The sequence below is a fragment of the Drosophila arizonae genome, chromosome 3 (assembly GCF_054131065.1).
Source record: "Drosophila arizonae isolate 15081-1271.41 chromosome 3, UAZ_ARI_1.0, whole genome shotgun sequence".
In the NCBI taxonomy this organism is placed as follows: domain Eukaryota; kingdom Metazoa; phylum Arthropoda; class Insecta; order Diptera; family Drosophilidae; genus Drosophila; species Drosophila arizonae.
Window position 1 is genome coordinate 2,624,929 of NC_142923.1, and position 26,580 is coordinate 2,651,508.

A 26,580-nucleotide genomic window follows, 5' to 3' on the forward strand; every position below is an offset into this window, starting at 1 on the left:
GCACTCGACATGTAAGCGCACACACACACAAATATACACAAGCACATATATATATATATATATATATATATGTATATATGCATGGTAGTTTGCTGCATTTGCTTGCTTCTCCATTATGTGGTGCTTGTCAAAAAAGTGTGTGTGTGTGGGTGTGTGTTCCCCCCGCTTCCATGTGTGTGTGTGTGCGTGTGTACAATGCTGAATGTGGTTGTGCAAAGTGGTACAAAGTGCTAGGCTAGTGGACTCTTTTAGGCTCTGCCAGCGGGTTTTACAGCCTGCGAGCTGCTGGTTTGCTTTTTGCTTTCAGCTGTACTATTTCTGCAGTTTCATTTTTTCATTACAAGCAAACGACCTTCAGTTAGGGTTCCCAACACGCCCACGCCCATGCCCATGTTCACGCCCCCAGCCAGCGGGCAAAAGAAGTGCAGAATCAGGTCATGCGGGCATTGCCAGCTGCGGGGCGTGGCAGAGCAGCAGCAAAGCAGAGCGCAACAGAAAAAAAAAAACCGAATTGTAACCAACAACTTTGTATGGTCGAGGCAAGTGAGTTCTGTGTGTATGTCGCATTTGGCATTAGAAGCAGAGCAAATACATTTAGCACACACACACACATACATATATACACCCACACACCCACACATGCACAATAGCCAAGCAACCACATGCAAGTGGTTGCATTGAGAGCTGTTTCTCGTACTTCTCAACATCGAGCAGCTGTCGAATTTTCCTAACTGCAACATAGCAATGACAACACAAAATAAAATCTATTTTTTCCCTTTTTTTTTTTTTTGTGTGTGGTGTGGTAAAATGTTGTCCATAGATAAGAGTGGAGTGAAGCACTCAATTCAATTGTCTAAATGTTCTTAATTTTAACTGTTTTGCTGTAGACAAATGCGATAGGCGAACTGCATGGCGTATACGTAATATCGATATTAAAGGCTAATAAAATAGGAATGTAGAGAGATGGGTAGAGAAGGTGGAGAATAATAGACAGATAGACATAGAGAGTGACACACAGTGAGTGAGGGAGATGGATACAGAGGGCGGAGACAACAAGACTGAGAGACAGAGACAAGCAGAGACGGTTGCAGGCATGTCTAGCCCATTAGCAACTGACACGTTAATTGAAATATGTATGTATATAGATAGAGTTCGATTGCCGAAAACATGGATGTAGATCTATATATAGCTATATGTATAGATTTCTGATACAAGTGACATTTAGTTAACCTTAAAATGTGGGTTATTACATCAATACGTAATTCCTAGCAGCTGTAGCTTAGACAGCAGTAATTTAATCATTGATTAAAAGTGGGAATTGGATTTGTATTTAATGAAGAGACAGATTGAAAGAAGTAGTGAAAGTAAAAAGAAAAGAAGATAAATCGAGGGAAAGAGAAAAAAGCAAATGAAAAAAATAGAGCAAAAGAGAGACAGAGGATATCGAGAAGGGAAGATTAATGGAGAGAATGCTTAAGAGAAAAGTAAAAGGTAAAGAAAGATGAAGAGACAAAGAAATCGCTAGAGTGAGAGATAATGAAAGAGGGAGAAATTGAAGCGAAAATACTGAGAGTACGAGACGAGAAAGAGAGAGTGAAAAATTGGGAGATCGAAGAGGAAGACCGACAGAGAGATGGAACGCGACGAAATAAAGATGGACAGAATCTTCAAGAAGGAAATTGTATAATGAAATTAACTGAAGATTTTTTAAATCGACCATAAAATAAATATCTCCATTATCTTAAATATTAGACAGAGCTACATGGGCATTCGATGCCCCTATCTCATTTGCATGTAAATTCTTCAATTTCAAATTTAAATAATAATTTTGCATCTGAAATGTTTTCGTTCAGCGGAGCAGTTCAGTGGGCAAAACTGCCCTCGGGCAGAGGTGGCATGCCTCACACGCAGCGAAAAAGAAACCCCTCCACACAGCGACAATTTTCCATGCACCCGGTTTTTGCAGTCAGCCACGAATAACAATGAGAAGCAGAACGACATCGACGGCAGCAGCAGCAGCAGAAGCGACAGAGAGAACAACCCACCTGACCCACTGACACTGCCCGCAACGGGCAGTCAGGCAGCAGACCTACCCCACATAGCCACACACACACACACACAACCAGTACACAGCTCACAGCATGTTGCATGTTGTTGTTGCACATGCCCCGTCAAATCATATTTCCGTTTTTGTCGCCCTCGCCATTACCCACTTGACGCTCGTCAGCTGCCAGCTAGGTAGAGATAGTTCGGCATCAACATCATCATTATCATCATCATCATCATCAACAGTAACTCGATCATCAGCTAGCTCATCAGCTGGCTTCATCATGTTAATCGTCATCTGTCAGACGCATTTGCGGTTGCCAGCAAATTGAATGTAGGTCGGGCCCCTCCACACACACACACACACACACACATACACACATACAGGCATGGAGACAGAGAGCAGTTGATGTCGTTGCGGTTGGCATTCGCGTGACCACAGCGCCATCGATCAGACAGAGCTGGAGGGGACAAAGAGCCAAGAGAGCGGGAGAGCGGGAGAGGGGGCCGGCTGATTGGGCAGCTGAACTGCGTGTGGGTAAGTGTGTGGCGAGGGTGGGGGGCATGGTCGATTGGCTGCCGCCGCCGCCAGCTTGTCTGCTCTCAGTTTGCATCCACGCCCAATTAACAGGGCAGCGCCCTATTCCAGCGACTGTTCCACTTATCGAGCGACACTTGCATATATAAGCTAATATATAAATATATATATATTTCTATGATATTTGGGCAGCTGTTGGCAGCAGCTTAAAAGCATGCTATGTTTTTTTATGTAAAGTGCAAAGGCTTTTCGGTTTAAGTTGTTAAATGGGTGGGGCATAGATATAGATATTGAGTGCAGCTTAGAAAATGTATATCAATATTTCTTAAATACCTCATCTTTAGCATCAGCATCTGCATAATCTCTATAGCCATGTTGCTGACATCAGCTAACTAGTCTCTCTCAGCGTTGACCAAGTTTCTCTTTAGGCACTTCTATCTGAAATTGGAAATATTGTGTACAACTTTAAGTTTATATTTGTATTAATATTATTTGTAGAAGATAAAAGACTAAAGTGCTGCAGCATATTCTGATATGATTAAAATCCAAACAAATATATATATATTTTATAGTAAAAATTTAAACAAAGCCTAAACCAAATAAATTAGTATACAAAAATCTTAGAGTTAAGCAAGTAAATGTAAAAAAATTATTAAAATTATTTAAAATTTGATAGGTCAATTAAATCGTGCAATGCATTTCTTCCTCTTTCTCTCTCTAACTCTCTGCCTTCCGGCTATTAAGTCGAGCTCTGTGGGCGTGGCAATAGCTAGCATCAGCTATTGTTCAGCCTGAGTTCATTATATTTGGAGCACCTAGAAAATCGCATTTCCCTTAGTTCGACTTGGACTGTCGCCGCTGTTGTTTGTGTTAGACTTGGCTGCTGTCTGTCTGGCTACACATATATAATAGCAGCCATAATGCATGCGTACACACACACACACATATACACTTCGCGTCATCAGGTTAGCGCCCCCCCTTACACTCATTTTCTTTTACGTTTTTCTCTTTGCCTATTGCACGCAACTTCTTGGTTTTTTTTTTTATTTCATTATCATCATATGAGATGTCTCTCATACCAAAAAAAAGCGCGAGTGAAAACCCGTTATGTTTTATTTTCTATTCTTTTCTATTTTCCCAAAAAATGTATGCACTTATTTTGCGTCATCAGATTAGCGCCCCCAAATGCAATTGTAATTATCTTGCTTATTTTGGCAATTACACTCATCAAATTTTTTGTGAAGCTCAAAGCATTCAATATATTTATAGTATGGGTAAAGAAACAGTTTTATCTTTGGTTGAAAATCAAAGATTGAGGCATACTTTGAATCTAGACTATGCAACCATAAAATTGCTGAAAAAACAGGAAAAAACAGAAAACTAAGTGGCAATTTTCTTACAAATAGGGAAAACTATGGAAAAAACTATATAAGCGGTAATAATCAAGCGATTTCAAAAGGAAATAGAAGAGCATTAGTTCGGGAAGCTTCGAAATCCCATGAATCGACCACCAAGATTAGGGATAAAATCGGTGTTAAGACGAGCTTATCAACGGTCCAAAGAGCAATAAGGAAAGTTAATTACCTAAAGAAACAGAATGTAAAAAAAAAGACACCAGTCGATATGCTGAGAAAAGAAATACGCATTAATTTTGGCCGGGCGAACATGACGGGGTCTACCCAATGGCAGCATGTTGGCTTTTCTGATAAGAAAAATTGAATTTGGAAGGAACTGATGGCTAAATTTATTATATCCATGACCTACGCATAGAAGAACATAATTTGGAACGGTTTCCAAGCCGTTGCGGCGGGGGGGTGGTGTGGCATTGATGTAGGGTGCAATATCTTACTACAGCGCTTGTGAGCTTCAATTTTTGACATTGCGCATGAACGCATAGGACTATAACACCGTGTTTAAAACTGCTGTTCCGCATTTCTATAACCTGTCTGAAAACCGGCATTAGATTTCCCAGCATGATAATGCTCCAAATCCAAATCCAAATCCCCGAAGTCCTGGATTCAGGGCCAAAAAATTGATCTCATGGAGTGGCCACCATACTCACTAGACCTTAATATCATTGGAAACGTCTGGGGATGGTTGGTCAGGAAGTATATGAGTCCGAAAAGCATTATAGTGCAAAGGCAGAGTTAATCGAAGGTACTGAACACGCTTGGCCAACCATATCCTTGAATAATATTGAACAACTTTATAATTCCACTCCTAATCGTATTTTTGAAGTAATTTCAAACAAAAAACGGCACTACGCACTACTAATATTACTTAAAAATAATAATAGCTTAAAATACGGTGTTATTTTTGGTCATTAACTTAAATAAATTGAATTTAGCGCAGGGGGCGCTAATCTGATGACCAAATTTTTGTTACATGTTTTTTGTACATTTTACAAAAATAATTATTTAAAAATAATCCTTATTGTTACAGTAGCCATTCTTTTTGTATTTTAAAGATAAATAAATGGAGTATAATGTAAAAAAATTTCAAAGATGGAGCTCTGATAGTTTAGATTTTATTTAGCTTTGAGGTTGAGTGTAAAGGGGGGCGCTAACCTGATGACGCGCAGTGTATATGTATATATGTGAGCCCTTGTTTAGCATCGCTAAAACTGCGTATATGTATGTGCTTGCCCCAAAATGTATGCTATACTTTTTTCTTCTTTTTGGGTTGAGCGCAGCTGCTGCCTCTGTTTGCCTCTGCTGCGGCTGCTGTTGTTGTTATTATTATTATTGTTGTCTCGTCTCTAGAGCAGACACTCCTTTTACACACACAGCCACACGCTCACCCACAGCCACACTCACACACACACACAAGCACACAAACACATTTAGGCGAGGACTAACTGATTTTTAGGTCGCTGGCGCAAACGACAGAGCGACGAAGCGACGTTTATAGCTTGCCTGACTGCGGCTCAACGTTAGCTCACACATACACACAGACACAAACATATACATATAAACTAACTGGCAGACAGGCAGACAGAGCAACAACAACAACAACAACAACATCGTCGGCGCTCGTTAGAAAACAGCAGCCACAGCCACAGCCGAAGCATTAAAAGCCCCGTTACCAACAGACATCCAGCCCAATTCAAACATCCACACACACACACACACACAGACCCAGAGACACACACACACACACTCAGCCGCACCCCAGCTACACAATTTGGTTAGACATGAACCAGTTTTTATGCCATTTTTATTTTATTTTACTTTTATTTTTGCCAGCATTTTCGCGCCTTCCTTTAGCCCATTTCTGCTCTCTAACCCTCACTCACTCTCTCTATCTTTCTCTCTCTCGCTCTTTCTGTCGCTCCCTTGCGCTCTCCCTTCATGCTTGGCTAGTACTGCCTGCTGCCGGCAGATGGCTCGCTGGTTCTTCTTATATATTTAGCTGCATTTCAACGAAAAATGTTCTTGCTTCTTTATATACGACCCAATGTTTGTATATAAGGTACATACACAAACATATATATGTATATATATTTACTGTGTGTGTGTGTGCTATGTGTATATAAAACTTTCAGCCATTCATTTCGTTTTATTGTCGTTACTGTCGAGCGCAGCAGCAGCGGCAGCAGCAGCAGCAGCAGACAGCCGTCTGCGTGGCCCGTGTGGATTTTCGGTTCGTGAATTGTTTGCTAAAATTTTTTCCTTTTCGCTGTTATACCCTGTACGCAGGCAGAATTTGAAGTAGGATAGCATAAATTGGACTAGAATCAGATATTGTCTTATATTGTCTTTAATATCTAACTTGGATTTTTCTGTTTTGGTAAGCTAAATTAATTCGATATATATCGATAGCTGGTTGGCTATATAAACAAAAATATTTATATTTGCTATAAAAGAAAATGGTCAGGATTTTAAAAATTGCGTGAATTACAATATTTATAATAAAAATTTTAAATGCATTAATAAAATGGAATTATGTTATAGATGAAATACAAATTTATGATGTATATTGGAATTTTTCAGATCTATGTCGATACATATTAGAATTAAATTTTCGAAAATTTCATAATAGAGCGGATCGATAAATACCTAAAAGCCTTTTCTACAGGCATTTATAAGTTTACTCAGCATAAACTCTAATATTTTGCTTTAATTTTACTTAAAGATTTTTCCTCAGCATAGTTCCATGCACAAACAGAATAGTTAAGCTGAAGACAACCATATGCAGAAAATCGATAAATATCGAAGGTGTTTCTGAAGGTATTTGAGGCATTTTTTCACTAGCAGCATCTAATGAAATACCTAGATATAAGACATGCACTTGCCTGGCATGCTCGCTTGGCGCACATTTGTTGTTGCCATATTTTTTGAGCTGGCGCTTAAAGTTGGCAGTCGGGCAGTCAGCCAGGAGGCAGTCAGGCAGTCAGTAGCTGTTCGCATAACGCTGCCCGCATTGTGCCTCGCCTTGGCGCAACCAGCCTGTCGCATGTTCCGCATGCCACATCTCCACTCCGAAGCAACCAGCCCCGCACGATTTTGCTCGCTTTCGTTTCAGCTGTTGGTGTTTTGGTTCGAGCGCTTCTCGCTCTGCACAGAGAATTTCTGTTTTTTTTTATACCCTGAACCCATTGAAAATGGGAAATCAGGGTATAATGGTTTTGTTGAAATGTATGTAACAGGCAGAAGGAGGCGTGGCAGACCCCACAAAGTATATATATTCTTGATCAGGGCCACGAGCTGAGTCGATTTAGCCCTGTCCGTCTGTCTGTCTGTCCGTCTGTCCGTCTGTCCGTCTGTCCGTCCGTCCGTCTGTCCGTCTGTCCGTCTGTCCGTCTGTCCGTATGTTTGAACGCGTCGATTTCCGAAGATATAAGAGCTAGAGACTTGAATTTTTTTTTAAAATGACCGTATATACAGCGCGGACGTCGAGTTTGCTTTTAAAATTCGATAAATCATCCCGTTATGTTTTTATCGAGTAAAAACATTCAAGTTCAAATCAGGTGCCTCTATAGCTAATTGTGAATGATTTTTCTTTTTTCAAATTTCTCAAATATTCAATATAATATGTAGATCACATGCTGAAAGTTTCATTAAATTCCGTTCAGTCAAAAATTAATAAAAAATAATCAAATATTTGGCTAATTAACAAACGCACGTGCAGCAGCTACAACAAATACATCACATCAGCTGTTAGTTTCGTTTAGTTTTGGTAGATGGCGCTGCAGCAGTGAATCTATTTGAGTTTTGCCAGCGCCACCAGCAGGAGTGGGGTGGCCTAGTGTGTTAGGTGCATGACGCTCGATCAAGAAGTCGCGGTTCGAATCCCGATCGGTGCAACACTGATGTTTTTTTTTTTTAATTGTTTCAAAATATTTTTATATTTTCATAAATACGTTTTCCATTTAATTTATATTTTTAAATACACCGAAATTGAAATTTTAACTATACTTTATGTGCGTTTTTAATAGTTTGGTTATTCTAGCAGATTCTTAGAATCACATCAGCAGTTAGTTTCATTTAGTTTTGGTAGATGGCGCTGCAGCAGTGAATCTATTTGAGTTTTGCCAGCGCCACTAGCAGGAGTGAGGTGGCCTAGTGTGTTAGCAGCATGACGCTCGACCGAGGAGTCGCGGTTCGAATCCCGGTCGATGCAACTGATGTTAATTTTTTTTTAATTATTTCAAAATATTTTTATATTTTATTAAATGAGTTTGGTATTTTATTTATATTTTTAAATACATCGAAATTGAAATTTCAGCCATACTAAATGAGCATTTTTATTTGTTGGGTTCAGGGTAGTATCTAGTCGAGCACTCTCGACTAGAGTTTTCTTACTTGTTTTTTTAAATTTTTTTTTATTTTTTTTTTTTTGGCGCTTTTGTCTGCTTTTGGTTTTTATTTCTGCCACATACACTCCATGCTACACCGCCCTACGTGTCCTGTGCCCGCCCACTTTCCAGTGGTCGGTTTTTGTGTGTTGCAGCTTTTCGCTTGCTTTTTGGCGTCGAGTTGGGGCGACGTCGTCTAAGCTCCAAATTTATGTGCCATGTGCGTTTCATATTTTTACTGCTGCTATGTGGACCAGAGCTCCTGCTGCTGCTGCTCCCTTGGGCTGAGCACACACACACATATATATACACACACACATGCATACATATTTTTGCTTTAGAACATTCTTTTTGTTTCGATTTCGTTTTGGAATTTAAGAAATATTGAAAAATGTGGAAAGTTTCGTGCATTTTAAGGGTATATTTAGTTAATTTACCGTTAGCTAACAGAGTTTGTCCTAAGCAAGTGTTGTCTGTGAATGAGCAAGCATTTTTCGGTGTATTCTTATGTCAAAGGGCCAACAGCTCGTATAAGCTATGCTCATGTGCCTTATGAGGCGTATGCGTAATATTTGTATGGAAGTTTTACAAACTGCACGCAACTTAACTTAAATTTGCTTTATGAATTTGTTTAAGAGCAATTTGTATGTGTTTATTAGAGAAGCAAACTTTTAATTTAGAAATTTGCGAATGAGAGTTTCTGTGGAAATTTATGAAACAGACAGAAGGAGGACAGGAAGGAGGATTACTTCATATAGAGATGGAGCTGTACTGGGGTTGGTCGGGTCATAAGAAACTCTGATCTACAGAGGCAGCGAAGCCTTAATCATTAGTTTATGTGTGGAAATATGTATACATGTACAGTTAAGTCTCGATTATTTGTACCCCCACAAATCGAAAAAACCGCTACATCGAAAAAAATTTTATCCTCTTGAAAAAAAATTCGTTCTCGAAAAGTCTGGAAATTTTTAAATTTTTGTGTACATTTTAAAAATTATATTTTTCTTTTTCAAATATCGGGACTTGATTGTGTATATATCTGTGTTTTCTCCAATCCTCTCACTTACTGAATGAGTCCCATAACAATGTCTAACTAGCTAACACACTAACACCTGCATTTATCTACTTGATACACCATTCAGGTCTTTTATCGCCCAACTATAGGTAATACTACACTTTATCTCTATCTGAGAATAATATCTATGGTAATTTGAGTTGTCCAGCTAATGGCATATCCTCATAAGAAATATCAAGTATCTAGAGCTAAGCTCGCCTGTAGCCTACTTATGGGCGTTGTCTGCACATCTCGCTCTTTTTGGGTGACCCGCTTAGCCATTAGCTGTGGAGTGGCTTTTGCCCCGTCCATTAGGTGTTGCCGTTATTGTTGCCGTGCCTGTTACGTCAGCAGCCGCCGAAAGCACAGCCTGTGGCGCAGCTAAGCCCAAAAAGAAACAAAATAAAAAAAAAAATAAAAAAAGAAAACCAAACAAAAAGTGTCAAAAGTTTGACTCAACTTTCACACGCGCGCTCAAGTGTGTGCAAGTGTGTGTGTGCGTGTGGCCAACAGCCATGCCACAGTCAACTTGTGAACTAACCACAATCACACACACATACACAACTTGTGTAGGCAATTGCTTTGTTGATTATGCCTTCCCCGCCTTCACATTAATGCGCATCCCTTTCGCTTTTTGGGGTTCGTTTCCTTGCCACACCCACTTGGTGAGTCGCCATCTCTCTCCTCCCCTCACCACGCCTCCTCACTGTTTCGGCTTTTGCGTCATTCGCCAGTGTGTCGTCGTCGTCGTCGACGTCTGTCTCCTGTCTCCGCCTGATGTCTGTGTGTATGTGTGTGTATGTGTATGTGTCGCTGTCTTGTGAATTTCCTCTTGACTTGACAGCCGTCGCTTCCGCTGTGCTTCCCAAGCAGAAGCTGGCTCAGGCCCGGATCCAAGCCAAACCCAACCCAAGCACTAATCATCAACGACGCCGTCGTTTCGCCTTGACTCTCTGACATTTGTCTCACTGTCTGTCTGTCTGTCTGCCTGTCTGGCTTTCTGCTTAGCTGTCTATCAGCCAGTTTCCTTGCTAAGACATTGCACAGTGGTGCAAAGTGTGGCAAGTAATGAAAAGATAATCAAAGCTGGTTTATTATGGTTTAAACCTCCAAGATTAAGAGAGATAGATAGATAGATAGAGAGAGAGAGAGAGAGAGAGAGAGAGAGAGAGAGAAGAAAAATATTGAACGACAAACTCCAGCATTAATTTTTTGGAAGGGATTGCATAGAAGAGCATTCTAAACATAATCAAGTTTACATTTTAAGAAATTGTATAGATGAACATTTAAGAAATCAGAATGAAACAGAGTATTTTTTAGGCAAGAGAGATGGTCTCAAGCACCCAAAATAAGAATTTGATCATAAGTAACATATAAAAGCCAGAAATCGTCTTTAACATTTCAACAAAGATCGTCTAACTTCCTAGGAATTGCATAGAAGATAGTTTATTATAATAATAATTATTAATATTAACAATATAGCGAAGTATAGATATATGCAATTTTTTCAAATATTCACAGCCTGTAGACCACTGTGCCATCTGACTGACTTTGATGCAGACACACACATTTGTCTCCATCTCACTGTACCCCGGCTACCTCCCCCCTGAGTTAAGTTTAGCAAGTGGCGCCCCCTGGTGGATTATTTCGGCACAATTTGCATATTCAATGAGGCTTCGACGTGGGGCTGGCTGTCGCCTTTGGGCGGAGAAGGTGTATGGCCAGACATAGCCACACGCACGTGTTACATAAGTTTTGCCATTGCTTGCTCTCTCGCTCTCTCTCTATCTCATGGCTCTCTCTTTCTGTGTTTCTCTCTGTCTCGCTCTCTCTCCTGTCTAGCGCTTTGCACGTGGCCAAAATTTGTTTCGTTGTCAGTAAATGAAATTTGTTTGCCTAGGCGCAGCGCAGGACACATCCAGCTCAGCCTCTCCGCTGGCTCGTCTACCAAAAATGCCAGCACGTGGCTGCCATTTGCCAGCTGTCTTTCTCTCTCTCTCTCTCTGTGGGTGTGTATGTGTGTGTTTGCGTGTGCTTGTGTTTATTTTATTGATTACTGCGTCTCATGCGTGCCTTTTAGCTAGCTCTGTTTATGCTTTCCATTTTATTTATAATTATCAATGCTGTTCGAGGGCTTTAAAGCTTTAAAGCTTTGAGTGATTGACTGACTAACTGACTGACTGACTGACTGGCTGGCTGGGCTGTCTCGCTCTGTCTGTTTGCTTGCCTGATGGCTGTATTTCATGCGCATTACGTATACGTCGCGTGCGCGTCAAGGTCATTTATTAACTACGTGTGTGTGTGTCTGTGTGTGTGTGTGTTCGTCTTTGTTTGTTTTGGTATGGCTGACAGGGCCCTTAAATGCTTTCCAAATGCTTTTGCAGACAGCGCAGACAAATGTTTATGGCCCGGGCCACACGGCGTATGCGTAATATATTTTCTTTGCCCGCTGCTTTAAGGCGTCGATGCCTTATGCCTCCCTCACATACACCCACACAAATTTGCACACACATACATGTATGCATATATATACATATATTTATTTATGAAGTTAACAACATGCGCATCAGCTTTGGCGGTAATCCAGTGCCACGTCAACAGCAGCAACTCCCTTGACACACTCAAACCACTTCAAATGCTGCCTACAAACTGTCAACTTACTTTTGACAGCCGCTGCAAATTGAGCATCCACTCGACTAACAGACACCACGCAGTACATAACAAAGAATCAGAGTTCTTCTTCTTCTTCTGTCAGTCAGATTCCATGCAATGTTAGATAGTTGGATTAAAAACGAAGAAAAGTTAAGCTTGGTATTTGAGAAGTTTACTAGCTTTTTCTACTGAGAAGCCTCTGCTATACCTGAAAGATACACTGCATAGAGACTGATGTTATACAGAAAGAAACATACAAGAAGTTCGCTAACAAGACTGCATAGAATGTTATTGGAATTCTGAAATATTTCGTGCATGCAGCTACTTGAATAAAGCAGAGGAAGCTTTTAAAAACTAAATTTAGGTTGGGAATCAAAAATCAACCAAAACTCAGTGAAATATAATTTGTTTGTCTATTCAGCACATTTTAAATTTCTCGTATGACAACGTAAGTCTCCGATAATTCAATTTGCTTCGAGTTTTATAGCCTAGAGAAGCGATTTAGAAACCCCAATCGAAATGTATCAAATGCTCAATCATATTCCATTTGCTTATCCTGACTGGCTAAGTATTTCATAAACACTTCCTTTGCTGTGGCTTAAAGGGGCATCAAAAACTTTGATTGAAGTAAAGCTGAGAATGGAATGAGCAAATGCCAGAGCCAAAGGTCTGGGCACGTTTTTCACATTTCACAACAGAGCTGAAAAGGAAAAAAAATGGGCGAGAGAGAGAGAAGAAAAAGGAAAACCGAAAGCAGGCATAGACACTGGCCCGCAGGAGCAACAACAACAACAACAACAGCAAGAAAATTCAGGATAATAATGAATGCCACTGTAACCTCTGCTCATCAACGGCAAAATCTGATTTTGAGTGGCAACTGCTTTGGAGTCCCTCCTGCTGCTGCTGCTGCTGTAGCTGCTGTTGTCCTTTATGACAATGACATGGAAATGAAAATGCGAAACAGAGACAGAGAGATAAGGAGGGAGAGTGAGAGCGAGTGTGTCTCTGCAGCTGACTCGGCCTCAAAGTTAGCATGATGCTTAGGCTTTACCCCAGCTTCAGCACGGCAGGACTTCCACTTCAATTGTTGCACAGGATACGCGCTCGTTCGCTTGCTTCGTCTTTCGTCCTGCGACGACATTAATCAACTACGTTCAGCGGCGCTGCGCTGCTCAGCCTCTGCTCAATCCGTTTCTATTTGCAGCTCCTGGACAGCGCTCATTAGAGCGTTTACAACTGCAAAACTTTCGAATTCTGGCTGCACTACCACACAGAGTCTTGGACTTATTGTAAGCAGTTTGTAAAGCAGTGAAATAAAATTAAAGGAAATCCCTTTTGACTAAGTCTCATATAGGAGACAATCGAAAGCCCAGCACTTCAGCTGCTCTGCATATGAAGTCTAAATATTTCAGTTAGGGTATTCATGTAGTAAGAGAATCTTTTGGGCTGTAAATTTCTATAATTATACTCTACATGAAAATTCAGCTCAGATATTCGCACTTTGTCCATTAGTTATAAGTAATAACTCCCACACAATATAATTTGTATTTGAGTTCTATAGTTTTAAATTACAAATTTCAGTTAGTGTATTCGCGTATTCGACTTCACCCAGTTCACTTTTTAACACAATTTTGTTCTAGTATTTTTTCTCCCGCTCATTACTTTGTGGGTGGCTGAGCTCGAGCTGGCGCTCGGAGCTGGGGGCTGCAGCATACGTGGCTATTTTTTGCTGCGTCTTGCTTTTTGCGCTTTTGTTTATAGTTAAAACGGGCTTTGGGCGAGTGAGATGGCAGGTGAGATTCAGAGCGAGAGAAGGGAAGGTATACAGCGTGTGGGTGAATGAGATAGTGCTACGCTTGACAGGCGCAAACATGCACCACATTTGCTTTACTTCACTTTTCATACTCGCTGGCAAGGCGCAAGTAGAGCACATTGGCAAATTTATTAAGGGAGCTGCGTACATGGAGAACTTAATAATCTATAATCTATAATAATAATCTTCAATAATCTAGGCATCTGTTGGGGGCGGAATATGGAAGTCTTTCAGCTACTATGATAATGCTATAGCTATGAAATTATAGCTACTTGAATAATGTTTGCAGACTTTTCAACTGCGATAGGGTATTAGGCAGTCGATTCTCTGCTCTATTTTCTCTTTTAGTGGCAGCCGCTCGACTGGTTACCTTTGTTTTTTATTTTTTTGCGTAATTTATTTTGCCTGCACACCAACACACACAAACACACACACAAACACGTGTGCCACGCCCACACACACAGATACAAACATCATCATCGCTGGGTAAAAACAAATAGCGTCCGCGCGTCTATACACAAAATCAGACGCTCAAGGACTCTTTGGTTTTGCCAGCCATAGTGCAGCTACTGCTTTTATCCTTACACACACACACACACACACACGCATACTCATACAAACGCACACCCTCTTGAAAATGCCGTGCAATGAAAGTAATTTTCGCCAAATAGACTGCGCCCTGCCTCTGCTGCTGCTTCTCCTTCTGCTCCTGCTACTCCTCCTGCTGTTTCTTCTTCCATCCACTCGCATTGCTTTACGTTTTGCACAGCTCGTTGAGCTCTCGGTTTACTGCGACTGCAACTGCAACTGCAAAATGGGCTGCTGCTGCTTCTGCAGTAATGCCACAGGACAACAATTCGCTACGCAAAAGTTGGTCTGCCAACTTAACAAGTGAGTTGAGGGATTGGAAAACGTGGGTTCGGGTTGAAAGGAGACTTACATCCTTTACATCCTTCATGAAGTCAAATTTAACGTTGGCTGGCATTCAGCTTAAAGACTATTCTCAGACCATTTTATTACTTCATTTATGAATGCTATGTAAGACGAGGGGAGCTCAGCATTCCGAATTGTTCTTAAATAGTTTTTCGCATAGATATAAAAGTGAGCTGTAGCTAAGTACCGTTATGAGCAATACAGTTTAGACAGTACTTTCATTACTTGTATGTAAAAACGGTTTCAATAGACATTGTTGCATACATTTATATATCGATAATTATCGATTTTAATAGAATATGTGATTAGATAAAAAAAAGATTAAATCAGTTGAGAAGTGGTCGAGGTTGTTTTGATTAATCTTGCGCTTATCTAAGTAACTAACGATACTTATCGATTGCTACCCAACAAACACTATTAATATGTGAATAACAAAGATTTTATACGATTTCGGATAATTATTTATATATTAATAGAAATACACCAACATAATCGAAAAGTCTATCGAGATTGTAGCTATGTTATCCGTACATTTTGAATATTATCCGATACATCAAATCGTTTTTCCTATTAAACAGGCTTTATTTGCCAGATCAAGTTAATCGTCTTATATTAACATTCGATAGTTTCGATAGGCAAACATAATTTAAACTTTCTCTCCAGCAAGAAGCTCCTGCAAAACTTTAATCTACAGCGGAAATTATATTAATTAGAAAACTTTTGGCTCTACCAACTGCAACGACGATTATACAGAGTTCTGATGAGCTTCAATCTATATGTGTATATACATATATATTAATAGATGCATACGCACATATACACATAGATGTGAAAGGAAAACTCTCGACAATCAGCAGTTCTAATTGCTTTTCATGCCAATGTCACAACAGCAACAACAACAGCTTGAATTTCTTCAACAATGAAGCAGGAGAATCTCTTTGGGGCCACAATTTCCTTAATTTTTTTTGTTCGCTATTTGCTTTTTGCCCCATTTAAGTTTTTGGCGTCTTCCCTATCCCCACGACAAATAAAAAAAGTTAGTCTGAAGCAACCGACACCCTCCTCCCTCCCCTTTCCACACTTCAATAAAGTATTTTCTATGCAAGCTGAAACCGAAAAGCGCAAAAAACTTTTTCATGCGGCTTCGGCTCTTTTCAAATTTTCATGCCTTACCGCCGCTGTCGTTCTATCTCTCTCTCTCTCTCTCTCTTTCGGCCACCACACACCATTCATTGGCATTTTCTATGGTTTTAAGCGACGCTCGGGGAAAATTCTTGTAAAAGAAGCTGACTTGCAATGCCAAATGCTCGCTATCTCACTCTCTCTGTCGCTTGCCGTCTCTCTCTCTCACTATACTGTCTGTCTGTCACTCAGCCAGTCTCTGGCAATATATCCATGTCTGCGTCAATGTCTGCCGCCGTATTCCTCTTCTTCTTCTAGCCAACTTGCCTATTTCCTTAGCCTCTGCGTCTCTTTTCCTCTCTCTCTCTCCCTCTCTCTCTCTCCGCCTCTCGCACTTCCTCTCTATGCCGTTTCTAACTGTTGGCTGTCGGTTCGTCTGTTGCCTGTCTGTTTGTCTGTCTATTTGGCCGCTTTATTTGCCTCTGCTACTTTTGCAGTTTGCTCTGCTCTCCTTCTTCAAACTTCTTGCTCTTCTTCTTCCTTATATTTCTTGTCTCTGTTGACGCTTTTCTGGCTGCGTCTCCATTACTCCCCCTCTCTGTCTTTCTTTCTTTCTCTTCCTTCCACTCTCTCTCTGTTCTCTCTCTGTGCGCTCGCATTATTTCGCCTGGCAACTTTACATTTTCATGCTCGTGTTCCCATTTCACAGCTTTCGCTTCCTTCTCTCGCCATCTCTCGGCCCCTCCTTCCACCCCTCCATGCCCCTCTTTATTACCCTCCTTTTCATCTTTGGCCACCCAGTTGAATTGCCGCCCCATGTGCCACCCACTTCCGTTCTATTTTCATCTACTTGAGTGGAATTTTTATTTGTCTGCTGCCATTTCTCGTCGTCGTCGTCGTCGTCATCGTCGCTCCTTTGGTCGCATACCCTGTTCCCAAATACTGTATGGAATTTACGAAGAGAGTGAAACAGGTAAATGAAGCAGAAAGTAACATGCATTAAAGTGTGTCCCTTTGAGTGATGAAATTTAGTTGAGGAATGTAATTCACTTATCGATGAATATGCTATCGAGTGGTCTAGGACATGCTTAGTGAAACGATTATCTATCGATATATTTGCTATCGATAGAATTGGAGCAGTTGTTATTAAAGTTGTACTATTTCAATTGCTTATATCAATATATTTAATATCAATAAACTTTAAATAGAAATAGAATTATAAATTCTTGGGATTGGTATATGTTGTCTAAAGTGCTGTCATTATTAATTTGCCATCAATACTTGCATAATTTTAACTGCCTAAGCTTGCCAAATGATGTGCCATGTAGTGCTATTAGAAACCGTCTCTAACTGAAACTCATGGTAGAGGTATTCAAGAGTCGAGTCACTTCCAAAAGAATTGCAGCATCATGCTGATTGTTGGCTTTGCCAGAAGCCGCTTTAGCCACAAATTACCTTTGGGTAATCAGCATTGCCTTTACTGCAGCGCCGACTCCTGGGACTCTGGCTTGTCCTTTGTCCTCTGTCTTTACATAGTGAATATATATATACACATATATATATATTTGTGTGTATATATGTGGGTGTGTTTGTGTGTGAATCCTTTTCTGCTTTTAATTTCTAACGGCGGCTTGGTGGGAATACCCCAAACGCATATTCATTATGGGCCACTCAGCGAGGATTTCGTGAAAGCCAAGGGGAATGACCTGGGGATAGCGTAAAGGCAACATTAGAAGGGGAAGACAGCTGGGAGAAGCTTCTAGCCAAGTGCCTGCCATTCTCTCACCCTCTCTCCATCGTGTGTGTGTACCCTTCCTGTCTCTCTCTCTCTCTCTCTCTCTCGATATCTGCATTTTCCTTCCTTTGTCTCTCGCAATTTCTATATGCTCGTGTCTTTCTGCTTGTTTCTCACTATTTTATTCCTTCCCTCTCTCTCTTTTCTTTCATGATTCCTCTCTCTTTCGAATTCTCTATCTGAATACCTCTTTTCCCGCATAATCTACATCTCTCTCTCTCTCTCTCTATCTTTCTCCCTCTGTCTCTCTCCCCCTCTCTATCTCTCTAGCATTTTTTGTCCTTCTCATTCTTCTTGATCTCTCTCTCTCTCTCTCCTCGCCTCTAAACAGTTCACTCAGCGGCTACTTCAGTAGCCGCTCTGCCTTGCCCAGTTTTGAGCCGCGATGCCAGTGGCCACGCCCACAGCGTACCGCAACGTCGCCGTCAACGATTTATCTTAAGTGGCTGCCGTGAATTACGACAAATTTCTATAATAAAGCAGACAAAAATCTAACCAAATGGTCGGCTAGGCCACAGAGCCGGAGGCGCGTTCGACTACAGAAAAAAACAAAAACAACCGCTACTTGAAAGACTTGGCCAAGAACATGGCCGAGACCGAGACCGAGATAACAATATGCCTTAATGTTGTTGTTGCTGTAGTGGATGTTGTTGTTGCTGGCTCCACTTGATTTCACCATGGCAAATCAACTGTTGCTGCAGATGAAGAGGAAGCAAAGCACATTTCACTAATCAATAAATTTGGAGTCTCGTTTTATTTTTATTTTTTTGGTGTTTGATAAGGAGGCAAAGGTGGCCAGAGAGGATGAGAGAGAGAGAGAGAGAGAGTGGGAGAGTGAAGAGGAGGCGGGTAGGTCTTCTGTTACCGTGCTGCCTTATCAGACGAAAGCTAAGCAAATTGCGTGGTCCGCTTGTAAACAAAAACAATCAAACGAATGCCAACTGCGCGACTCCCGCGGCGCATAGATAAGCCCCACACAGGGCGACCTTTGATACTGAAAGAGATAGCAAAAGAGACAGCGAGAGAGAGTGAGGATGGGATTTAGGTTGAGATGGAGGAGGGGGAGCCACAGAATACTGCGACATGTTGTCAGTGCGTGTCGCAGTTGTTGTCTATCAAAAAATTTGCAACGTGCCATTGCCAAGGCAATAAATACGTAGAGAGGGAGAAAGATGATGGCGAGGAGAGAGCAGGAGAGGGAGAAGGGAGAAGTAATAGCGGCAGCAGCAGGGGCATAAATATAACCCAGGACAACCAAAGTAGAATAGAGCAAAAGGCGAAAGGGAAGCAGGGAAAAGCAACAGCCAAGAGGCAGCGGGAGAACGAGAGGCAAAGAGTGACACGGAGAGGGCGAGAGGGCTGCCTTGGCCATGGCACCTGTTTTTCATTGTGGCCCGCTAAACCGGCTGCAACTTATCAGCATCTCTAACCAAGTGGCTACTGCTGCGGCTGCTGCCCCGCCCACTCCACTTGCCGCTCGCCCTGCCTCCCCAGCTGTAGAACGTGTCGTTCACATTGCAAACGAGCAACAGCAGCAGGCGCGCTGCCCAGTTGCCATCGATATCGTCTATTGGCTTCAGCCCGCACAGTGGGCAAGTTTCATTAATCTGCGATTAGATTGGACAACAAACTAGAAGAAAAACTAAAAAAACTAAAAAATAATATAAATAAAACCAAATCATAATGAAAATCGATTTGCGGCCAGAGTCTGAGCAGGCTGGAAAATGGGAAAATTAATAAATGTTATCAATCTAATGGCTAAAACACACAAAAAGTATATTAAAACGTGAGCTGGGATTGGGCTGGCCCATAGAAAGATGCATTAAGAACCGAAATGGGAATTCTTCGACTCAAATGGGACTAAGGCAGGCAGGAAGCTGGTTAAATGGAATGAACGTAATCTTTCAGTTAGATGCAGTTATATATAGAAAGATGTACTAGATATGAGATGATATCTGTGGTAACGTTTATCTCACGAATAATTTAATAATGTTATGATAATTTCAACTTAATCTAACAGAGAGCTTTTTTAATGTGCTATGCATAAGTTAGCCTTCTTCTTAAAGCTTTCAAGAGACAGCTAAATCTGTAGATCTTTGGTTGTCACTTTAAGCTTTCATTTACAGTTTTTGCTTCAATGCTCTACGGGAAGCTTACATCCTTCTTTTACTTCTGCTGAAAGCTTTAGCTTCATTATTTGCCATAAAGTTTGTGCTTATAGAACTTCTATTGAGCTCTCGCAGAAAGCTCTACGAGATTTTCAAAAGTTTCTTGATAAGTTCAATCAAAATTGAAAGCTCATTTTAAGTTTGCCTTGGAAGTTTGTTAATTATGTATATTAATCAGTCTGGAGCCACTGTGCAGCAACAGTAATGGACACCGCCACAACCCACAGAGCTCGTGCGTGGCATGAACCTGAGCCGATTGGCTGCCACCCCTCTGGCCTGGCATGCGGCACTCCACGCTTGTTCATAATCAAAATTAATGATTGAAATTATCTAGGAGCTAAAGTAGGTAGCAACAAAAGCAACAGCAGCAGCAGCAGAAGCAGCAGCGGCAACAGTTGCAGTTGCAGTTGCAACGTCAACAACATCATCGACAGCTGAGCCAGCCTTTGCCTAGTCTGGCCTAGCCTGGCCTGGCCCACTGATGCCAGCACTTAGACAAGGCTATCAGCTAGCAACCACTTGCAACAGCAACAGTTGCTGCAGTGCCAGCAAAAGTTGGCCAACAATTTCATATTAAATTGCCAAGTATTAAATGGGCAGCAGGAGCAAAGCGAATTGGACTGTCCATTTTACTTCCTTGTTCTGCAAGGTGCTTTGGCGCGGATTAGCAGCAGCAACAACAACAACAGCAGCAGCAGCAACAGCAACAGCAGCAACTAGAACTAACTGTGGCAAAGTTGTTGTTGCAACATCAACTCCTCCTTGTTGCCTGCAAGGGCTAATTTGTGCAACGCGCGCGCCTTGGAAAAGTATAAAAATACACTAACCCAGAGTTGCATAGAAAGTTGGCGAAATTTAGCTGCAACTTGATTGATTGATTGACAGACTGATTGACAATACAGCAATACATAAAGTAAACAGAGTTAACTAAGTTACATTCTTAAATGCAGTTGGCATTTGGGTTGTTAATAGAAGAAACTATATATAAGATTGATTGATAGATTGAATGATTGCTTGTTGCAGACATAGATTGATGCAGATTGACATGTCCTGGAACTAGGCAACCAATTTGCATTGACTGTTCTGCTTTACATCTATGCATCACTTTATAATAAAACTTATGAGGTTGCTTGATTGACTGACTGATTGAGGAGAAAAATATACTTTCCAAATAATATCTGAATAAAGATTTTTTTGTGATATTATGTTTCGATATAAAAATGCATCTCATCAATGCAATAATAGTTTGATTGAATGATTGACTGACTGACATGATTATCAACCAGTACAGAAGCTACCTAATTGCATCACAGTATATCTAGATAAATATCAGATTGATTGATAGAACTCAAACATTAGTCAAATATTCAACATTTCATTATATTCAAAATCGATTCAGTTAACTTTTTTCCACATCTTCGCATGGTTAGGGCATTCGCGCTTCGTCTTTTAGTATTCCTGAGCCGATCTAGTTCTATTTTGTGGCCGTATTTGCTGGAGCTGGCAATAAAAACTAATTATGCCAAGGCACCAAAGTGGAGAGTTTAGTTGCGAGTCGAGAGGCTCTCAACTCTCGAGCTCGTCTCTGATAATAATCTGGCATAATGATAACAATGTCCAGCTGAAAGTGTAGCCAGGCAGCGGAGCATTTAGCAACGCCTAGCTGCCACTTGTGGCAGCAACCAAAATGAATGAGCGCGGCATCTTCAGCAGCGACTGCTGCTATGGCTCCTGCTGCTGCTGTTGCTGCTCCTGCTGCTGCTGTTGCTGCTCCTGCTGCTGCTGCTGCCTGATTGGCAGCCTCCAAGCGCAAACCGAAAACTCAATTATTTTAATTAGTTCGACTTTAGCAATTGGCTTTTTTCACACGGCAAGTGTGGCAGCCAATTAAAATGTAAGTAGCTGTAGACAATGACAGAGAGAGAGGAGGGGAGAGAGATAGAGGCAGCGAGTGCGAGCGCACAGCTGCTTCCTGTTTTATGCTCAAGCGACAATTCCTTTGACTTGGCCCATTGACAGCCGATTTCCGCTTTGAGCTTTGGCGTAACTCTTTCTAGGCGGCCCCTAACCACCGCCACCGTCGCCACCGTCAGCACCACCGTCGCATCGCCTCTAGCCCGCTCAGTTGTGGCGCCACTCAGACAGGCGCCACACACACAAATTTGTGGCCTAGGGCTGCCTGGCTGGCTGGCAGCAGGAGTCGCCGTTGGAGTTCACGTTGAGCGCTCATTAAATCGTTGCAACGTTTTTTGGCCGCAGGGCCAGCGGCCACGCCCACTTTTGGCATTGAGGCTGGCTAATGATGAGTCTATGCGGCAGTGCGGCAGGTGAGCTGTGCCACGCCCATTGTCTAGCAGACAGTCGCCGCTTGTGGCATGCCACAAATAGTTGCAAGTTGCAAGCTGCAAGCTGCAAGCTGCTCGATGTTAGCTGCTTGACTATTTTACTTTAATTAGCATTTCCGCACGGCCTGCGGCATGTGGCAAAGTGGCCACTCGGCCAGCATGGCAATGTATTCCACATCGATAAATCGCATTAATTAACTTGTTCAATTGCCATTGTGCCCGCCACGCCCACATCAACGCCCATCAACTGCGACTGCAACTGCAACTGCATTCTAATTAGCTATTTATGACTGCATCGCTCGACTTTGCTCTAAGCCAACTGTTATTGTTGGGCCCGGCCATAAGCTGCTTAGCTGCGAGGGGAGGGGGGGGGGGGGACTCTCTGGCCACCCCACAGCCCACACCTTATCAAATGGAAGTGCTGACATGAATGTGCCCAGGGCGTGGCTCAATCGTAATACCCTTTCCATGTCCTAAGCCGTTTACGGTAAATGTCTTTGAATGTCTGTCTGCGTTGGCATTTCATTGAGATCCCTGGGGAATGAATGGAGTTGAGGCATGTCTTAGGAGCAGTGTTGTAAAGCGATTGGCAGCGGAGTTTCAATAGATGAATGAATAAATTAAAGTAAACTTGTGTGCGGAAACATATAAATATAGCTAAATTAATGTAGAAATTATGGAGAATTCTCACCTATTCAATATACTTATAGAAGACTCACAAAATCGAAATGAGGGGAAAAAGATTTCTATTCTAACAAAATTCTAATATTTGGATTAAAGGAGAAATATTTCTATTCTAAAAACTCTAATATCGCAAAAGATTTATGTAGTATAATAATAATTTTTTAATATTAGAGCACACGTATTTTACGAAGATTATGGATAGGTATCCTTTTATCTACGTAAATCCTAACACAATATAAATATTATTTATTATGAAGTCAACATTTTTACGTATCTCGAAATACATTATTTTGAATATATAGAAGTAAATTTCGCCAAATATATAAAATAAAATATCTAAAAATTCTTGGAAAAATTTTTAAAATGAATAAATTGAAAATATCCAGAAATGGCGCACAAAATAATTAAATCCCCAACTCTTTCTATCTTCCCTAAAATCTGAAAATTACATTTTCATATAAACATGAACACCTCATTATATTTCAGATTAATTGAAAAGTTTGCACCTTTGGCACTTTTGCACACACTCGCTGCAAACCTTCGGTATTCATTATAATCCATCTGCAGATAAAGAGATTTTATCTAATTCAAATTTCATTAAGTTGTTATTGTGTTTCTTATCGCTGAGTCGACTAGTTCCACTAGCCAAAGTGTTTCATGTTAATTTCTGCGAATCTTTAATCAGTTAACCAAATGCCAGCACTTTTGACAGCTGCTCAGCTAGCGGGGGGCTGCGCTGGTGGTTACTGGTGGTGGCTACTGCTGCCGCTGGTGGTGCTGGTGGGTCAAGAAGTGGCTCAGCGCTTGGCTGCGCATTGAGCGGCTGTTCGCGCTGATCGTTATGGTTGAGCGACTCCAGCTCAAACGTTAGATCTGCACAAAGAAAAAATATATAAAACAGATCTCTAAAGATCGATAACAAAAGCGGGGGCGACTAGCGAGCGAGCGAGGCGGTGGTGGTGGTGCTGCCGCTGCCGCTGCAGTGGTGCAGTGGTGCGCAGTGGTTGGGTGCGGGCCAGCGAAATGATCGTAAATAAGCGCTGAAAACTTTATAAATGCGCCATCGCATAAACTTGGCCGCAACTTGGTCTCAAAAACTTGGCGTGTTTACGAGCCGCCAACCACAATGGTGGTCACGATCAAAAGCGGTCAAGACAACAACAACAACAACAACAAGAGCCAACGACTACAACAACTACAAGCAACTCAGCAGCTGTTGTCGTGTGACACAACGTGAACGACTTGGACACCACAGCCCCAACAGCGCACCACTGTGAGTTCACTCTGCAGCACTGCCCAACTGCACCACAGTGCACCACTGTCATCATCCAGCCTGATCGTGGGCAGCACTCAACAGTCAGTCGAACACGTCGCCAACGTGGCTGCTGCTTTGGCATTCCTCGGCATAAGGCAACAAATATTTATATATCTATATATACATATAACTAGCTAACTAACTAGCTGGCAGACAGCCAATTGATAGTTTGATAGAGCGGCTGATACCCTGTGAAAAATGGCTAAGCTAAGGTTAGAGGTAGATGGAAAATGGTTTCAAAAGACTAATGGGTTGGCTAGAGTGGAGAGCAAAAAAGAGGGAGAGAGAGAGAGAGAAGAGCGACAGAGATAGATAGAGAGAGAGAGAGAGAGAGAGAGAGAATGAGAGATAGAGAGAGAGAAGAGCGAGAGAGATAGATAAAGAGAGAAAGAGAGAGAGAGATAGAGAGAGAGAGGGGGAATGAGAGGGAGAGGCAGAGGGGGAGAATGATAGGGAGAGGGAGAGAGAGAATGAGAGGGAGATGGAGAGAGAGAGAGAGAACGATAATAGAAAAAGAAAGACGGCGAGAATCGTAGGTAAATGGTGCATGATAGAATAGCGGATACCCTATCAAAAGATAACAACAAATCTAGACTTTTGACATATCTACTCTATCTAAAACTGAGTAACTGGATACCTTAAGCGAATTATAGGGCAAAAATGTGGAAAATCAATTGAAAATGTATTGACAGCGTAACACATACCCTGTAAAAGCTTGGCAGATAAACAATAGAAAAGTTAAGCTGGAATACTTAAGGGAAAGAATTAAAAGGCAATTGAATTTAAGCTTCATTAAGCTTAATATAAGAAAAATACCTTATAAGAACATTGTGTATATAAGAACAGCATGCCATTAATAATTTAAGTGAAATATTATCTACAAACGAATGATGATGTATTAAATATACCCTATTATTCCTAGACTTTTTTCTATATTCAATAGTGTGCATGATCCCCAACATAACTCACTCTGCATAATTTACAGGGTATTCTCACTGCATTGTCATAATTATTAATGCGACTTTGAGCACTGCATTTGAATGTGGTCAAGACACAGCAGCGGGAGCGGGCGATTCGTCTTTTGATGTTGACCGACATTTGTCATTAGAGCACAGTACACAGCAGGTGGGCGTTACTCAGATGGGCGTGGCAGGTGGCAGGGGGCAGTTGAGCACTCACTAAAGAGGTTAAATAGCAACTCCAAGTTGCAATTGCAGTTGCAGTTGCAATTGAAGTTGTCTAATTGCCAACAGACATTGCCAAAGCAAAGCAAAACTTCTTCAAACTTTCTCAGCTGCTTCTTTCTCTCTCTCTCTCTGGTTCTTCTTCTTCTTTTTCTTGTTCTACTACATTCAGCTTGTTCCTCATTTAAATCACACATTTGTACGCGTCATCTACATCCACATTTCACATTCACATTCACATTTCACATTCAATTCTCCATCTGCTGATCTGCATCTGCATCTGGTGCTTGGGGCTGGGGCTGGGGCTGGGGCCATAGCTGGCAGCTAATTTCGAGCAAAAATTAACTCCCCAGCGTAATTTTTCATTTCTTGGAATGGGTTTTGCACTTGCAACACGACTTGCTGCCCCCTGCCCCTCTGGCTGCCCCTACTCCACCTTTGATAGCTGCCCCTGCCGCCAGCCCGTCCTTTGCCACGTCTGTGTAGCATAGACATTAGAACATTTCGTCGTTATTCAACTTTCTATATGCAGCTACACTTAGAGAAATTCGTAGCAATATGCTTCATATTTATGCTATAAGCTAGACAAGTTTTTGTCGTAGAAAAAACTTATTGTTTATTTAATTATTATGAAATAATAAATATTATAATGATATTCATTAATTGCTTAATATTTTTATAAAATTTAGAAAATAAGGTTTTAATAGGGTAGAGATTTTTGATTCATATATCTTATTAAATTTAGAATTTTAAATTTAAAAATATTCTTTTGAGAGTTTAGACCTTGAAATCATCAAAATAAAAAATATTTAATTCAAGCTGTTAACGAAAATCTTAAGAATAATTTGCACTCTTATTACATTTTATACATTTACCTTAATACAAATATTTTCGAGTTCACATCTCACTCTAGAGTCTTAACTCTTAGCTAAGCTCAGGAATTTTTAAGCCCACAAAATATTATTAAGGTAAGAATATACAGCCCTTGCAGCTCAAATTCAGTTGAAGATGTTCTCACTTTAAGAATTGCAACTAGAACTTTTCTCTCAGTGCATGTGCAAGTGTGTGCGTGCTTTGCATACATATGTAAATATTGGCTTGAATTATATCATTTGCAAAAATCTTGTGGCCAGC

At 41.2% G+C, this 26,580-nt stretch overlaps 1 protein-coding gene and 1 long non-coding RNA gene across 3 annotated transcripts in view; one reads left to right on the forward strand and one right to left on the reverse strand.

The window, feature by feature from the left end:
• The window catches only part of Snoo (Sno oncogene), a 120,074-nt gene that overhangs the window by 56,052 nt on the left and 37,442 nt on the right, over window positions 1-26,580 (forward strand). The gene's annotated exons all lie outside the window — the stretch shown is intronic.
• Window positions 1-26,580, reverse strand: part of LOC149269584 (uncharacterized) — an 89,794-nt gene that overhangs the window by 24,754 nt on the left and 38,460 nt on the right. For both annotated transcript variants that reach the window (XR_016269033.1, XR_016269034.1), the window contains one exon: window positions 2,918-3,022. This is a non-coding gene — a long non-coding RNA (uncharacterized LOC149269584). The remainder of the gene's footprint in view (window positions 1-2,917; window positions 3,023-26,580) is intronic.